Source organism: Dipodomys merriami, unplaced genomic scaffold (genome assembly GCF_024711535.1).
Source record: "Dipodomys merriami isolate MVZ:Mamm:240054 unplaced genomic scaffold, mDipMer1.0.p SCAF_17, whole genome shotgun sequence".
Taxonomy (NCBI): domain Eukaryota; kingdom Metazoa; phylum Chordata; class Mammalia; order Rodentia; family Heteromyidae; genus Dipodomys; species Dipodomys merriami.
Window position 1 is genome coordinate 34,810,366 of NW_027203048.1, and position 16,820 is coordinate 34,827,185.

General features: G+C 37.0%; 1 long non-coding RNA gene across 4 annotated transcripts in view; it reads left to right on the plus strand.

The window, feature by feature from the left end:
* Positions 1-16,820, plus strand: part of LOC138829312 (uncharacterized) — a 181,207-nt gene that overhangs the window by 134,106 nt on the left and 30,281 nt on the right. For 2 of the 4 annotated variants that reach the window (XR_011372539.1, XR_011372540.1), the window contains exons 2-4: positions 11,919-11,988; positions 13,416-13,477; positions 15,433-15,590. This is a non-coding gene — a long non-coding RNA (uncharacterized lncRNA). Of the gene's footprint in view, positions 1-11,918; positions 11,989-13,415; positions 13,478-15,432; positions 15,591-16,820 lie in introns of those variants that run through there. The other 2 variants (XR_011372542.1, XR_011372541.1) reach the window with 1 other exon arrangement.

Below are 16,820 nucleotides of genomic sequence, written 5' to 3' on the forward strand. Positions count from 1 at the left end.
GTTAATATCAAGCATCTGATTTAATTATTTTCCTTTTTTTCTTATTAGTCTCCAACATTTACTTTTTCCTCCAGATTACCCCACACAGAGCTATGGGAACTACTCTAGGATGAGTTCAGAGAAATTTTTCTTTTTTCTCTAAACATTCCTATCCCAAGGTAAATTGATGGATTTCTAATGGATAAATTCAGAGAAGAAAACATTAGTATTTTTCTGCTTCAATTCAGAGTATTTAATTCCTTCATCTTTAACTGTAGCTACCTGTCATTCTGTACTCATGCAGTCATTTTTAACAATGGAAAATTATTATTTTTTGGTACAATGTCGATCACCTTTGTGTCATTGGATACCTAGGGTGTTTAGTTTGTTATGCCTGTGCAAGTTTGAGAAAATCAACACCAAAAACATGTCTAATCATGCCATTGAAGCTTTTCTTGGAATAATTGGAGTGTGATGATGGAGCAGGGAGAAAAGAGGGAATGGAAATTGAGGAAAAGGGTTTCAGCCTGAATTTTCCAAATTGGCTATTTATCTGGTTAATTCTTCATCTTTCCTCATCACCATGTCTGAATTGAGAAAATCTTCCTAATGATAATAAACTATGTCAAGAACAGATGGCTGATTTGATGTGATGAAAATAGCTATGTCAATTGAGGGTATTTTTTTTCCTTCCCTATTTTGCTTTTCATCACTCTGGGGTTGGTGGTTCATAGATTTTTCTTTTTTTCCCCTTTTACAGACTATACCCTCAGCCCCAAATAATGTTGTGAATCTCTCTCCCAATGCCGCTCAGGACCCTTTCCTTCCTTCCTGAAATGTTGCCTTTTCTTTTTCTTTTCTTTTTTCAAAAGTGATTATCACCTTCTTTTGCCTTTTCAGTTTTAGTTTTGTTTCTTTTGGAAGGATCAGTTTACAACAAATGTTTAGTGTCAGGAATTTTACAGTTTCATAGGCCCTGACAGCTTGGCATGAAAAGAGGTGGCATTATGTCAATTGTAAATGAGTATGCTATTTACATACTAATTAAACTTTGCACTAGTGGGGTGAAAAAAATGTCATCAGGAGCACCCCAGTTACTCTGTTTATATCATTGTTGTCTATTTAAACCAACTATTGTTTGGCATGTCACAGCCTCATCCCCTAAACGCCATTTACCGACACTGCACTACTTGAAAAAGTGTCTCCCCACTGCTCAACAAATCACAGTGGAACACTCCATCTAAAAATCCAGAGAGTCCCCCAAAGCTCACACTTCATAGTAGTACCAACTTTGATGGGGAAGAGGAGGAGGAGGGGGAGGAGAATAATGAGGATGATAGTAACTGTTGGATTTTTTCCCAATTATTTCCTATAGGTGAGAGACTTTGCTCAACAATATTTTTGGCATTGTTGTTGTTGTTTGTCTTAGTTTCAGAAAAAAATGAGGATGCTTCTTTCAGCCTTTTTACCCAGGAGGAAATTGGAATTGTACGTTTTCATTTTTTTTTTTTTTTTTTTTTTGGGTCCGGTCGTGGGGCCTGAACTCTGGGCCTGGGCACTGTCCCTCAGATCTTCAGCTCAAGGCTAGCGCTCTACCACTTGAGCCACAGCGCCACTTCTGGCTTTTTTCTTTTTGCTTATGTGGTGCTGAGGAATCGAATCCAGGGCCTCAAGCATGCAAGGCAAGCGCTCTACCACTGAGACACCTTCCCATCCCCTTGTACGTTTTCTTAATGGCAGCATCCCCACTCCACTAGTGAAGCTCTTTTCTGCCCTTTGATACTGCCTACTGCTTTTTAATGCCCACTGTTCTACAGGGTGTCCTACAGCTGTCAAAAGTGGACAGGTTTATGAAAAAGCATACCAGATAGTAAGGATTTCACTTACTGTTGCCATTCATTTAAGCAAAAAAATGCATATTACAAAGTCCCTTTACGTCTTTACCTATTTCTCTACTACCTTTCAGCTACACCTCTTCCTATTTTTTTAAAAACCAAGGCAAGCTGCCTAGTCTGTTGGTGATACCTCTGCAATGTAATACCATGTTTTCCCTATGAAACTGTTTCAAGAATATTGACAGTGTCTATTATAATATGAAAAGCGATTAGTAGTCCATTGAGCTATTTTACTCTCATGCTTCACATTTAAAGAAGATAGTTTATTAGATGTGGCTAAAACACTTGTATTTTCTCACCAGTCAGGGACAGAGTCAACATTCAATCACACTTCTGTGGGAGTTGGTGTAACAAGATTTTCTGCCTCAAAGAACAAGACCAGACCTTTTTCTGGCTGGAGGTACAGGCAGAACCCACGATCCATGTGGAGATTTATACCCTAGTACAGAGTTGGCACGTTTTGGCATTGTTCACAGAGCACTGCTCTATACTTTCTTTAAAGACAACAGAAACTCTTTGCCAAGAGAGGGTTGAACATAGGACCCCATTGGAGCTTTTTCCTTGCTGTTTGCAACAATCTTGAAGATTGAAATAACTCTGTGATGGAGTTTTGAAAAAATCCAGGGAAAAGAAAGGAAGAAAATAGAATTTAATTCCAACCACCAGACCATGCTTCCTGAAATGTGACATAGTTTTGATCCACAAGCATGTTAGAGTGGGAGGGGGAAAAAATCTAAATTTTGAGCTGATAACTCAAATGGTTCCAGGGATATCAACTTGTGAAAAGTCATGATTTTGCTTTGTGCTGTAAAGCCACCTTACAATGCAAGGACTACCAGCACTCTTTAATATCCAACTGAGTCCCCTGCTGTGCTTTGTCAGTCAGTGGCAACATCCAAGTCTTTCCCTAAAAGTAATTCACACTTTTTTCACAACACTGTTGCTTTAATTACCACTGAACTCTGCTGATGCTCAGGCAGGCCTGGCAGGACCAAGGGAGGGTCAGAGTTACAAAAGAAGCAAATAGCTTTTCCCCCCTCCTTCCTTTATTATTAAGAAACCGTCTTTGCTAGAAATGTTCCTAGTTCTGAATCCTAGATTTAACTCTGGGTTCTCTTGGCAAATTCATTATCACAAGAGACCAGCAGATACCACTGAGAGAGGGGGGGGGAATACAGAAACAGAGAGAGAGAGAGAGAGGGTAGGGAGAAAGGAGGGATGAAGGGAAGAAGGGAAGAAGAGAGAGAGAGGATGATAGAAGTTGAATCTACAATTGTAATTAGAAATTAGAAAATTTCAACGAGGAACAGAGTTATTCAAGACTAGTAAATAATAATTACATTTTTCAATATTACTTTTATTTTCTACAAATAGATATTGATTTTGTACCATACAGACTTGCTTGACAAATGTCAATTTAACTGTTTGTTTCTTGTGGATTTTCTTTTCTCAGCATCAGTTAACACAGGAAAATCATAGCTCAAAGGAAATTTCAGAACTGCTAATTTATCACCTTGTACAACTAATAAAAAGAGCTTGTGCTTTATGAATAATAGGACAATATTGGTATATGTATAGCATGTATAGATAAGGCTTTTTTTTAACTCTATATCACAAAACATCTCTTCAATGAAACTATTCCTGTGAAACCAATGTTCACAAACTCGTCCACATAGACTTAGAAGGGTATCTATCAGTAACTTTACGGTAATTTTAGGGAAATTAAAAATACGGTTGTGGGCTGGGAAGGTGGCTCAGTGGTAGAGCGCGTGCCTTGCATGCATAAGGCCCTGGGTTTGATTCCTCAGCACCACATAAGCAGAGAAAAAAAAAAAGCCAGAAGTGGCACTGTGGCTCAAGTGGTAGAGTGCTAGCCTTGAGCTGAAGAGCTAAGGGATAGGATAGCGCCCAGGCCCAGAGTTCAGGCCCCATGACCAGATGCCCCCCCCAAAAAAAATACAGTCGTAATTCTTAGTAAATGATTTAAAGAAATGCTAGATTTTCTCCTGGCTCTGGATTTCCATATTTAAAGAAATATTATGTAAAACTATACTTTAGCCTTGTTTATGCATTACTAAGTAGTTAATGCTACCAGTGTTGATCATTGATTTGTAATTTTATTTATACATTCCACAGGACTTAGCTGGAAACTATGAGGCTATGATGAATTGTAGAAAGTTGATTCATATGCAAAGCCTCATAGGATATCATTCTAATCATATGTGTGCGTGTTTACAGACATTCTTATTCCTATCTAGGTACATTATATAGGTCTGTGATTCCAAGATCTAATTGTCTATAAAAATTTCCAGGGGAAGAGGGTAATTTAATAAATCAGAACTACTAACAAGTAGGATGTAGACCTTGTAGCTCTAAGGAAGTACCCTTGGAGTTGCAGATAATTTCCAGCATCTTCTCAAGGAAAAAACTTACTAAATTTTCAAGATGGTGAGATTTTTTTTTTGTCCTGGGGCTTGAATTCAGGGCCTGGGCACTGTCCCTCATCTTCTTTTGCTCAAGGCTAGCACTCTACCACCTGAGTCACAGCCCCACTTCTGGCTTTTTGTGTGTGTGTGTGTGTGTAGGTGGTATTGAGGAATCAAACGCAGGGCTTCCTAAGCAAGCACTCTACCACTTAGTCACCTTCCCAGCCCCAAGATGGTGAGATTTTTAATACCATACACCATAGGCAGCATTTGCCGATTTGTTTGGCTGGTCTTGAGAGTAGTAAATATCTTCACCAAGGTTTCAGCTTTGTACACTATTGTTCATATTTTAATCTTTCCTCATATATTTACCTCATTAAAACATAAACATGTTCAGGGTATACATTGCAACATTCTTTCTTGAATCCATGTGGCCTAAAATAGATGCTGTCAATGCAGTGAATCTCTGAATTTAATTCTATGTATCAAGGAAGACTACAAATAGGTAGAATCTTGTGTTCATCTGTATCATATAAGCTTGAGCAGTGGCTTGAATTTTCCTAGAATGACTGCATCCACTATGTGGTTCAGTCTACATCTTCTCCTTAAAATGTTGGGGAAAAAATGTTTACATTGATCCATTGAGTGTTAGAGAGGCAGGTTGTTAGGGAAGCTCTAAATTATTTCACCTTAAACTTGAGAACATCATTGTATTTGCTTCCACCAAGAGTAATATCATAGAAGTGATTCTTTGTGGTTTCTGGGACTAGGTTACAAAAAGTGACAGAGTCTAGAACTGACACAAGACAGCACACAGAGAAATTATACACTGGTAAAGAGGAGCCTAAATTCTTCCTCTGTCTCAGGCACCTTAAACACCATAGAACAGAAAGAAGTCATTCCCACTGTTGCCTGATTTCTGATGCACAGAGTTTATGAACATGACGCAAGGCCATTTTATGTCACTATATTAAGGGTTATTAGTTATTTAGAAGTGGAAACCAAAGCACACAGTTTGTAACACTAGAGACCCAAATTGAGATTAACAGTATCCTCCTTTTATACTATGGTTTATAAAAGTGAAAATGATAGAAACTTTTCACCTTGTTAAACTTTTTTGTTTTGTTTTGTTTTGTTTTTGTCAGTTATGGAGCTTGAACTAGAATTATAGGTATGAGCCACTGGCACCTGACTTTTTCTATTTCTTTTTATTTTTTTGTCAGTCATGGGGCCTGAACTCTGGGCCTGGGTGCTGTCCTGAGCTCTTCAGCTCAAGGCTAGCTCTCTACCACTTGAGCTTAGCACTACTTCTGGCTTTTTCTGCTTATGTGGTGCTAAGGAATTTAACCCAGGACCTCATGCATGCAAAGCAAGCACTCTACCACTGAGACACCTTCCCAGTCCTGACTTTTTCTATTTCTTAAAAGCATATTTATTGGGTGTAACTGAGGCATGGTAGACTGTACATATATAAAGTATTAATTTGGTAAGCTTTGACATATATGTGTACCTATGAAATTATCATCACAGTTTAATAGTTAATATATTCATCACTTTCCAAGTTTCCTACTGTTCCTTTTGTTATCCTTCCTAATTCTATTTTCTGTCATTTTAGATCATTTGAATTTGTAAAGGATGTTATAGAAGTTGAAATCATATGTGTATTCTTCTTTTAGGTATTTTTTTCATGTAGCACAATTTATGACCCCTCTATTTGTTGCAAAAAAAAGTAATACTGATTTTTTGAATATACAACATTTTATTTATCCATAGGAATTATTTCCAGATTGAGGCTATTACAAATACAACTGCTCCTACAAACATTTATGTACAAGTGCTTGACTAGACCTACTCTTGAATAATACCTAGCAGCAGAAAGGCCCTCCCCTGCTCTGTAGCCCATGAGTTTGGACAATCCTTGGGCTAACCTCATTTGTTTCCCATTTCTCATTTGTTGTTTAATACTGAATGTCTTAAAAAGGATATGTTTGTGTGTGTATGTGTATATGCATGTATAGACATGTGATGCCTAAATGTGTACACGAACATATTGTATACATATAGTCTCTCTTATTTTTAGTTGTTTCAGAGTGAAAGTAAGTAACTATGCTTCCTGCTCCTTTCCTTGGTATGGTTTCATTTCTTTAATCCCACTCAAGGTTGAGACTTTATTAAGAAGGAGAGTTATTTGCCTTCTCACTGTGTCCCCAGGAAATATGTTTTAGAAATGACATGGAAGTGTCATGAAGTATAAGGTCTTTGTGTCTGGCTCTGATTTAAGGTTATGCCCCTTAGTACTATTGAAGTTGGCTAAGCTACTCAGCTTCTCTAAGCCCTAGTGTTCTCAACTTTATAAAGATAGGATAAGAGCAGTACTACTAATAAAAAAAAGTTAATAGTGATTCTAGTTATAAAATAAGGAGATCTCATGAAATGGAACAAGTCCAGTGTCTGAAACAAATTCAGCTTTCAATAAAGTATTATTGAGGTCACTTTATTGAGATAACAATATTGAAATAGTGAAAATATTGATGCCTTTTAAAAACAGCTATCTGAAAAGATGGTGTCATCTTGGATAAAAAGAGCAGGATAAATAGTATAAAATACCATTATATGAAGTACTTAGAAATGAATGTGGTTTGTCACACACTCTGAATAAAGTCTCTGGTTTTCTTTTGCTTTTCCGAACCTAATCACTAGAGAATTCATATTCTACAACTTTTACACACCAAAGCTTGAAGACATTTAGTCAAATCATGTGAGGAATCTGGAACTAGAAGTTAAAGTTTGGTCAACAGAAATGATCCTTGCTGAGAAATTCATTCTAAGCACTAGGGCTGAAGAGGGTAGATAGGATGTGAACCTGATGCGATTCTAGAGGAAATTTACAGAGGAACGCTCTCTGGAACTGATAGTTCTTGTGAGTGAGCCTATGCTAGAGCTAGATGAGTAAACTAAGGCAGAGAACTAACTTGTTGGTTCGGTCTGCTACTGAATTAAACTTTCAATGAGTGATGTATTAACTGGCTAGTTGCACTCTGCCTATGTGGTGCACACAATGGAGAGGTAAGTGGATCTCAATTGTTTCCCTCAGTTTTATGGCCATTTAAATCTTCATATACTAACTGGCACATGTAGACTCTGTTCTCAAGGGATAGACTGAAACCAAGCGTTTTTATTTATTTATTTAATTAATTAAATGAAGAAATTTGGCCTATTGCTATTTCTTGAAATTGTGAGAATGGATATTGAAATTTCCTGTCTTCTTTAGATCAACCATACTTAAACATTTCAAAGCACCTCAGCTTAACATACATATCATGATGATATGTTGCTAAAGAAAGTTCTGAGACCTCACTGCTTATAGCTATGCAACAGCTTAGTTACCAAAGCAACATTGATACTGTCACATTAATGTGAGGTTCAGAATAAATTAGCCATGTCCAGCAGGGCCTTATGCTTTGGAGCAAGGCAGAGCTATTTTTATAAGTCTTGCTCAGATCCTTAAATATGACAACTGTTTCATACAAATTTTTCTTAGTGGGTGTATTTCAAAACTAAATTCTTCTCAATTTGGGATAGTAATGGCATTGCTATACACAAAGTTAAAGTTTCTCCAGTGTTTGTCTACTCCTTATAAAAATGAAGAAGACAAAATACTATGCAAAAGTTTAGAGACAAGTTGCTGGCAGTGACCACATTATGGATAGTTGCTTGTATAGTGCCTGTACCCAGTGTCCTGGACTTAAAGCAAGCTCACTCCGTGATAGTGGGTCATCAAAGCTTCCATTTTCCAACCAGGAGCACTCCTTGAAAATATGACAATTGCTCAACTGGGAGCTGGAAGAAGGCAGAGACAGCGGTATGGACAGGCTCCAATTAGGCAGAAGATTTTAATCTACTTTGCAGAACTAATCGAATGGTGTGCTTCCCCAGTGTTGATGTGAATTGCACCCTAGCTGGAGGTTAACGGACTAAACAATAGCAGCAGCAATTAGGTGGATGTAAATGAATGTGATAGGCTAATTCTCACAAGGAGAACATCAATGTGTCAGTGTTGGTGCATTAGTGCCTGGAATAAAGGGGAGATTGACTGGGAGAAGGAGGCAATATGTGGTCTGTAAGGACATATATGCCTCAAACTTGACCAGTTTGGAAATTCTTGGGATGTAAGCTGGAGGAATAAAAATAAGTAATAGCCACGGTCTTCCTCTACCTAGCCTCCTGAGAGAGGAAAAGAAAGGAGAGGCTATACTTTCTTCTAAATACATTCACAGTATTACACTTCATGGTGTACCTTGACGATGAAATAGATTGCTGGATGTGGAACAGGCTGAAGCACAAATCTACTTACAATATGAAGGCAGACATTTTCATGACCTGGAAACAGACTTCAAAAGAGTACCAACTTTCCTGGCCTGTTTCATATGTAGAAATAGGGCATAACTGACAAAACAAAAAGGTTGCTGTGTTTTATTACTGCTAGGTTTCAGCTGAGTCTAGAAAAACAGAAGAAGTTGTGGAATAATAGAAAAACCTGGGGCTTCGCCTAAGTTCTGTACAGAAGCATTTTGTTTCTTTAGGGAAAATCCTCACTGTTATTGTAGAATGTGGTATAGGGCTCAGGACTGTGTTTTAAAGGCTAATTGACTTGAGGCCTTAGTAAATTCCTTGTATTATATTTGACCAAGTTGTTGGAGAGAACACATTTCTATGACTTTGTTTTCCTGCTGTTTAGGACATCTCACAGTTCCCCTGACATGCACTGGGTGGGGAGAAAGTTCTGTGTCAAGTTCTCTTGTAGAGTGGGAGCCCAAATCGATCTTTCTTTCTCACAGATCGGCAGAAGACATCATTGGGCATATTTGCTCACCAGTCCGTGATGGGCGTGATGGGCCTAGCTCCTATCCTAATACATAGCTGTCAAAAGTGAGAGGATTGAGGGGGAGAGTAAGCCAGATGCAGAGGAAGAAAGACAATCATCATATACACTATCTGAGCTAGAATGTCTTTTATTGAAGAATAGTTTTCCAATGGGCAACTGACACATTAGAACAAACCAAGGGAAACTGATCAGGATGAATGGATTGGTAGGTAGGGAGAGTAAAAAAGAATCCATCTATCACCTAGAAAAGAAGATGGATATATGTTTTAGGTTATTATTTTAAGACTTGGATTTATACTTTATATTTAAGATTTAGCTTTAATTTAGATGGTCAAAAATAGTATAAGCAAATAAACAAAAAATCTGAAAAAATATGAAGCCTAATGAAGGGTCAAATGATCATTATACAAGTGTTACAATAACAGTTACTGGAAAAAAAACCTACCCAAGAGTGAAGTAACATACACAGTTTTAATTGAACATTTCAATTAAAAGAAGAAATATGATCTGAGACATGGTAATTCTATAATTCCAGCTACTTGGGAGCAGGTATAGAAGGGTCACAGTTCAAGACCAGTCCAAACCAAAGTGATTGAGAGTCTATCTCAAAATCAAGCTGAGCATACTGGTTCAAGCCTATAGTTCCAGCTACTTGAGAAGTGGGAGATAGGAGACTTACTGGCTGAGGCTTTCCCTGGCAAAAACACAATACCCAACCTGAAAAACGAAGTGCAAATAAAAAAGACTCAAGTGGTACCCGCTTCTTAGCAAGGGCAAGGCCCTGAATTCAATTGCCAGTCTGAAGATGAAGCAAAGCAAAGCCAAGCAAAGAAAGGAGAGAGGGATGAAGAAAAGAAGAAAGGGAGGGAGGCAGGGAAAAAAGAACAAATATCAATCTAAGGTCAGTTAAATTAGTTATATGGATACCTTGGCTCAGTCTCTGCCTCAAAGAAAGGTGAAAACAGTTATTAATGACACTCTATTTGACAGATTTACACAGAAACATTACAAATTAGCAATGCCTTGCTAATAAAGCAAGAAATGAAGCATTGACAAGTAGCAAAGGTTGTACTACTGTGCCTCAATGTCTTATATAAAATCAGAATTTTTTTGAGCCACAAAATTTTTAAGGCTGCAGTATGACAATGTAAGAAACTATCAGACTTGTGTATCTATTTAAAAACTGATGAAGCAACTGAATAAGGGCTGTCAAGCAGGAAGAAAACCCAATGTGAAGTAAAATGTTCAAGTAGTCTTAAAAATGATATGCCAATAAGTTTAACACATCCAGGTATAGTAAAATACTAAAACCTTTTCTTTGAGATGAGAGCATGGAGACAATGAAGCCTGGGTAATAAGGCTCTGCAAAACAAATAGCATGCATTTAAAAGGAAAGAACAGATTGTGGTATAAATTTGACTCCATTGAAATAGATTACTGGTTTCATCTCAAAGTAGAAGGTAATACCTTAGACAGAGCTTGTTAGGAAACAAATGTGAAATTTGAGAATGTATTAATTTATTTTTGCTATTGTTTACAAATGCGTACAGTCATAGAAAGAATATATCCTGTCTGTTTGCAAATTAGATAAAAATGTATTTGTGTTTTCGTTACAGATGAGTTAGGAGGAGAGATACAACTAGAAATCTTTATCTCCTTATCTTTCTTTTTTTTCTTTCATGTCAAAGAAATATAGCACAAATGATCGAATGGCATATTCTTGATGAAATTATGAAAATAACAAGGAATATAATAGAAATTTAAAGATTTTTGCTGCTCCCTTGTTAAGCATCGAGGAGCTTTTTTTTTTTCCTTTCTATTTTCTTTATGTTCAGAAATACCTTTCTTAATTACTGAGTTTAGTAAGGCCTGCAGGGAATTATCAGGGACCAATACCAAAAATAAAGATATATATTATTTTTACTAGAGGATAAGCGATGCTTCACTGACCTAAATTTAAGCACTATAATCATGGGAGCAGACCAGGTTTTATAGCATCTATTTGGAATTTTTTTAAAAAATGGGCATTATTTGTTTTAGATCCAAACAAAATAAAATGTGTTATGTGATAGCTCTAACTGATTCACTATTAGTTTATAATGACTTTGGCACTATGAATTCTTCCATGGCAATAGGTATACATTAGGAGACAAAATAAATGGAATTATGTAATGTTACCATCAGATTTTTTGGGCTAATTTTCCATCAATCCATAAATGTCTTCACAGAATTCTCATCATTTAATAAGCATTTTAATTATTAAAGAAAAGAATTGTATAGTAGTTAAAATAGATCCTGAATACATCTATTTTTTTGGCCTAAATTCAAGTTCCTAACTTAACACAGAGAACATGAAGGAAAGAATTAAAAATGAAAGAGAAACAGAAAGGATGACTGAGGAACAGAAAAGGTGGTAGACAAGAGAGGGTCTTGGGGGTCCTGGATGAATCTGTGTTTATTATAGACAACTTTCAAACTATTTCTAGATAGGGAAGGAATGGATGCATTTTCCTAATGATGGCAAAATATATACTTATAAAATGAGAAATAAACCAGAAAAAATAATATTTTGACCATGGGTGCTGGACACTAGTCTAGCAGTTTTTAATCTTTATAAAGTTGAAATGATTAAGCAAATTACTAAAATAAATAGACTGTCCATCCTGGGACCCCTACATTTTTTATGAGCCCATTCCACATTCTTTTAAAAACTTGTTGTTTGCTTTTTTTCAGGGAAGAAAAATACCTTACTGGAACTTATTGTGAACTTGAACTACTGCACCTTACTCCATGTCTGTCTATTGTATGTAGCATGATGTCTTTACTCCAAGTCTAAAATTGCATGAGAGATACATCATTCTGTGACTGAATTTTTATGCATGGGCCAGGCATGCTGGCCAGAGGACAGGTAGTCACTATGCATATAGAAAACACATTATAGCCCTAGTCTGTTAGCTTGGCAGATGACATCTTGGCCTGTTCTAGGGTGGAAAGACTCTTTCTCAAATTCCCAGGATCCTGCATCACCTGTCACACACCAGTCATTGACTTCTCCATGTGTGATATGAACTTAATAAGAAATGACAACTTTTTTGCCTTTATTTTTGCCTCAGTAGATAGAAACTACCAAGCATTCTTATCCTAATTGTCATTACTTTGAACCTAATTTCTGACATTTGGACTATATCTCAACCTACAAGCAGATATTCACATTTGGGTATGAAGCAAGTGTATGGGAAATATCATATGTGAATAGCTGTATATACATGCTCATTCATGGTGGGCTACAACACAATTGGCTTATAAAGCATTAAGTTAATGTGTATAAACTCTATTGCAGTGAGCTGCATTGATGCTGGAGGCTGTCTGAAAAGGCCAAAACAAAACAATAACAAAAAACAAAAATAAAAACCCTCTAAGGAACATAAGTGACTTTTCAATAGTTAGTTACAGAATGAAAAAATCCAGGCACAGTATTCAACAATGCACCCAGATAGAACCAGTAAATAGTCATCTTCCATGCCTGTGTCCCCTGACCCCCTCTATGATCTTTATTACCTTTGGCCTGAAAAAAATCTGACCTTCCAGAGCTCCACCAAGCCCCGACAGCCACATAAAACCCACAAGTAAACTGGGGACTGGTACAGCCTTTTCAGATTTAGGATCATGCGGAAGCTTATGAATCAGACTTTTCTATGTGTGGACATGACAACTATGGGAAAACTGTAATTTAGGACATATTCTCTTTATCCTTTTATGTAGAATTTCCCTTTAATGTGATGCAAATGACAGTAAGAAATATATTCCGTGAATGTTAAAGCCTTCCCATTAAAAATTCTGTATGCATTTTACATTCTAATTCACATACAGTCAAAAACCCTGATAAAATCACAGTGCTGATTTGACTGCGGCACTTATCGTATTAATGAGGATACTTTATGCCTTTTGAAAATTGGGATATGGTCCATTATGTGATTGTAAATGATGTGATTGTATCACATAAATTTGTTATTCAATCCCACCCCTCCCTCCAGTCAGCTTAGTATATAAGAAGATTCATTGGTAAGACAGAGCCAAGGCCAGTAATCTGAACTACAAATTAGACTTTTCTTTTTGTTGCCTTTATTTCTGTTTGTAGGAAAGAATAACATATACATACACACATGTGTTTATGTAAGGTATATATTGCTTTCCCTCCCCCATAACTTATTTCTCCCCTAAACACCACAGGGAAAAGCTCAGCAAAGAAGACAGAACCAAAGAAGAGACAAGCCAGCCTGAGGCTCCCTGAGGTAAGTATGATTTTCCTCCTCAGCCATGCTCCATGCTCCCCTCTCTGTGTTTCTGTCTCTAGATTGAACCCTTCCTCTCTCTCCTCTTGCAACAAGTGAGAGGTCTCACTGAACTGGAGTGCATTCCATTCCTAGAAAGAGCTTTTCTTCTTTGTATGTATTCATTCCTCTGTCCTGCCCATCTAATTGATCATCACCAATTCCCAGGAGCTCACCCAGAGCAGGAGTTGCTTGGCTTCTTGATGCCCTGGGGGCCTTTTGCTATGGATCCATGGTGTGATTTCTACTTGGCTAATAGAGCACACTTTTCTTGGCCGATGCTCCTATTCTACTCTAGAGAGTCAAACACCTTGCCTGACATCCAGATCTCCAGACCTTACAGAACAATTTTCAGAGACCAGACATCTGAAGTGTTGTCACTTTCAAACTCTCAGGTTAAAGACAAAGTGAGGACCAGCGGCTCTTGGCCTGATAGCTTCCCAGCAGAAAACTGGTCTAGACACTCAACTATACAGTGTTACCTTTACTCCAATTTCCTGAACCTGAGTGTTGGTTTTGGAATTCTGAGCACACGTAGGCATTTTCTTTTTAGTTAGTCTGTGCTTTCCTTTTTGTTCCTTGAAAAATGTTCTTTTGTAGCCTGAAAGAAGTGTATTACCCTTCACACTGGAACAAGTTCTGCTGTGACATTCTTAAAGCATAGATATACAAATGCTTGAGTTGTTGACTCTCACCTGACTTATATTTCTGCGTCTTGTTCTTGTTCACTTTGTAACAAGACCTTAGGCTGTATCAAGCTGTATGCTCTTTCAGAAATCAGATGCAACAGAAAAAAATTTCAATTCTGTCCCTGTTAGGTTATAATATCAAAAATATACCATTGTGTCACCCACCCCCTACTCTTGTGTTAAAAACTACATTAAAGAATGGTTTGTTTGGCATTTAAAACCTTAGTGTGTATTATGTGCAATTTTAGCAATATTTGTAAATATCTTAACTTTGTTTTGAATTGTTCCTATAGGAAAAAGGTAAGTGGTTTAACTGAGATATAATGAAAGAGATGACAGCGGGCCCTTTTTTAATAGGAGGTAGCTTTAAAAAAAATGAAAGAGAGCATCACTTTAGATTCAAGGCCAATAAGAACTTCATACAATTTTCTGGACAAAGCTTGCTACATCATAATCTCTGCAAATCCACTCTGCTCTGTTCAGCATTCTTCTTGCTAATCACTTCTGCAGAGCTATCCCCCGCTCTGGACTATTCCACATACTGCATTTTTATGCTTCTGTTTCCCAGTGGCTGTTTCTACGGTTTTTTGCTTTGTCTTGCATTCAATTATCTACAGCTTACTTTGTAGCATAGGATCCCATCACTGCCTACATTTAGGTAAGAGCACATTGTCATCTTCCTTCATCTATTTCCCTTCCATCTCTTTTACCAGGAAGCTCATTTGAGAAATCTTGGCTCTTCCTTTGAGAAGGAATCATTTACCTTCTTTCATTTGAGCTGAAAAGTTTTTTTTTGCTCCCTTTGTTAATTCTAAAGAAAAAAGAAGAAAACACTTTTATTTACATCTTCTCGGATCCTATTAGTCTTCTCAATTGCCTAATTGTTGCAGTTTTAAGAAAGACCAAGTCATTTTCTTGAATGCAATCATTATAGGTCTATTCGACGGGTTCCACAATGACACATTTATGAATCTGCTTACTTTCTTTGGGAAGCATTTTCTGTTTCGTTCTGATGTGCAGCAAAGTGTATGTGGTCCACTTCCTTCCTATTCACAGGAAGAATAAGTATGGCTAAACAATCCCTTTCTAAAAGAGTAGAAATAAAGATAGTAGGCCGGACAATGTTGCCTTTCACCTTGGACTATATACCTGAGGATGGCAGCCATCTAGAATACTTGATTTTATATGAATGTGCCCTGATTTTTTCTTTCCTCTTATCTTTTCTAGTGTCTTAATAGTTCCTTAGACTGAATTTCAGTACCGAAGACGGATCACCCCTTTTCTGTCTTGACAATGCCTAGTATATCAGGGTGTGGAATATTTCCCATGCAACCCACTCTCAGAGAAGGATTGCTGGTTGAAGCCATGCTGTTTATATGCCATTTTGTGCCCAACTGTGGATAATAACTGAATTGATTTTACCCGAGGAAAGACAAAGGAACCTCAGGCTGCTTTCTGCATTATTATGTTCTCAGGTTATTCTGCTCTGAATGGTAAGATCTCTGCTAGAATACTGGGTCACATTTAGCTTCTTTTATTGCAGCCTCCTGTGGAGGAACTTCTGGCATTGGACTGTGGGATGTAACTGTTCTGTGTGTGTGTGTGTGTGTGTGTGTGTGTGTGTGTGTGTGTGTGTGTGTGTGTGTGTGTGTGTGTGTGGTTAAAAAACATTAGTCAAATCATATGTTTATATTTTCAACTCTCCATGAATGATTTCATTTTAACTGTAAGAACTATGCTTGAGGATGCATATCTTCACCTGGAGACTAAAATTTGACTTTTGGTTTCTCCATTCAGTAATGAGAGTTTAAAGAACACTATTTCTTAATAATTAAGAACAATACTGATAATAGACATTGAGTGCCTGCTAACATCACCTGAATGTTCTTGGTGTATCATTATTAATTCACTAAATCTCTAAAGTAGCTCCAGTAGGTAGTATTATGTATTTATGTGTGTATATACCTACATGTCTATGTATTATGATCCCTACATACAGATGGAGAAACTGAAGCATGGAAGGAGGTTGAATACAATCCTTTATTTCGAGCCCTTAAAGCAGTAAGTGGCTATCCAAGATTCAAACCAGGTTTCTACCATGTTTGATTCTAAAATGTTAAGCTTAAGATCTGCCCATGTAGCATAGACAAGGCCTTGGACTCAATCCCCTATATGATACATGATGAAAATAACAATAAAAAATAAAAAAACAAAAACATTTAAAATATTTAACTTTTCTACTTTGTTCAGAGAAAACCAACAAACACTTTTCATACAATGTCTAGCATGTCATCAGGGTGTTTCAGAAATATTTTAACAAAATTCAGATGATATAATATGAATTAGTAAGTGGTTTAATTTGTATTATCAACAATATTATCCCTTCATGTTGAAACAATCCAGTAAATTATCTTGAATGATGGGGATAATTCTAGGGAGTTAACATATAATGGTTTTTGCCTTAAAAAATCTTGAGTCTGGTATATTATACATGATTCTTTGAAATTTTATTTTTAATTACATTTCTGCCCCTTTTTCTGCTATTGTTCTCTGTTACTTTTACAAAGGTGAGAAGGTACAAACCACTAGTTCTGTCTCTGGAAAGCCCTAAGAGA